This window comes from Salvelinus sp. IW2-2015, unplaced genomic scaffold, assembly GCF_002910315.2.
Source record: "Salvelinus sp. IW2-2015 unplaced genomic scaffold, ASM291031v2 Un_scaffold4179, whole genome shotgun sequence".
NCBI classification, from domain to species: Eukaryota; Metazoa; Chordata; class Actinopteri; order Salmoniformes; family Salmonidae; genus Salvelinus; species Salvelinus sp. IW2-2015.
The window spans coordinates 54903-56393 of record NW_019945450.1 but is presented as its reverse complement, the minus strand read 5'-3'; the positions used below and the strand labels follow the sequence as shown (position 1 = coordinate 56393).

The following is a 1491-nucleotide window of genomic DNA, read 5'->3' as shown; positions in this document are numbered from 1 at the left end:
GTGTCTTTTCTTCTGTGTATGCGRGCATTATAGAAGAAACAGCACACACAAGTGTAACAGTATAACTTTAGTACGTCCCCTCGCCCCGACCCTGCTCTGCTAAACATCATGTCAACGACCGTGACAGGACGCTCCTGTCATAAACCCTGCCTGTTTTAACGTCATTTACCGTAGATACACAGATGAAAGACCGCCCTCCTCACAAGCAGTGGTATTATTAAAGCAGTGTGTGCCGTTGAAACAGTCTGATTTGAGATTAGGGGCTAGATAAGCAAGCAAGTAGATACAAGGTGTGCCCAGCATCATTTTTAACAGCGTGTTTTGCTCTTTGATTCTGTTCACAATGGCACAGGTCAACAGATGTCTGAAACAGCTGTTCTTTGGATTCAACATGTTGTTAGGGGTAAGCAATATRAAGATGAGATAACCTCGTACATTTTATTGTTCATTAAGTGTACCTGTTGTTGGTTTATTCATAGATTTTTCTGCCTGTGTGTCTTTCAACCTCTTTATTTTGTATTTTTTTTATAAAGTAGTTCTGTTGTTTGACTACTTTCATTGTGTACGTTTCTAACTTTTCTTGACGTATTAATTGATGCATTCTAAATTGTGACCCGGTTTCCATGGTGTTTTAGATTGCAGGGTGTGTCCTATTGGTTTTGGGAATGATCGCAGCACCATATAATACAGAGGTGAAATTATCCAACTAATTAACAACACAAACAACAACTGTAAAACTTAAGTCTTTGACTCACCCCCCAGTGACAATGCTTGTGATCCTGTTTTCCAGCATGACCAAGGAGAGTCAATTGGCTTGACATGGATTATATCGACTGCAGTTGTTTCTGTGCTGCTCTCTTTACTTGGAGCATATGGTGCATACAAAGAGKACAMTGTGATACTGAGAGTGGTAAATACTTGAATCTCATTGACACAATACAAAACAGTTCAAAAACATCACATTATTAACCTTTATTAACCATAGTGTTTCTATAATACGAATACCAAATCAAACTTTTCCTGCAAGAGACAATAATATGGTTGCATAAATAACATTATTTAATTCAATGTGGCAAAAAAATATATAATAACATTTTAAAGAAATGTATTAAACAAAACTGTATCATTATGTATGATTTACTAATTGTTTGTTTGCCGAAAATGTGTATTTTGTTTTCAGTTCCTTGGAATAATAGGCTTTGGAACAATCCTTTTTCTCACTGTCGGATTTAAAGTGGCTCGTTCAATGCCTGAGGTAAACTTTTCTTTACATATTTAAAAYTCCTGTGAAATTAAAATCATAATTTGTCAATAGTTACATTATTCTTTTTTTTTAAATGCATTGATTTTATGCCGATATATTACTTACACTGTTTATCTTAAACTAAGCTGTTATACAGCAGGGTTTGAAAGTTCTGTAGACACAAGCTATTGCTATTATTTATTATTATTTCACAGTTTATATTTTGTACATTTACTTTGTGGCTTAAT

General features: G+C 34.9%; 1 non-coding gene across 1 annotated transcript; it reads left to right on the top strand.

Annotated features, from left to right (window-relative positions):
- The first annotated feature begins 244 nt into the window (after positions 1 to 244).
- LOC112076982 (uncharacterized) lies at positions 245 to 1256 on the top strand. The gene is made up of 4 exons (XR_011477990.1): positions 245 to 403; positions 636 to 692; positions 791 to 910; positions 1181 to 1256. It is a non-coding gene; the product is annotated as an uncharacterized protein (transcript).
- Positions 1257 to 1491: the final 235 nt, after the last annotated feature.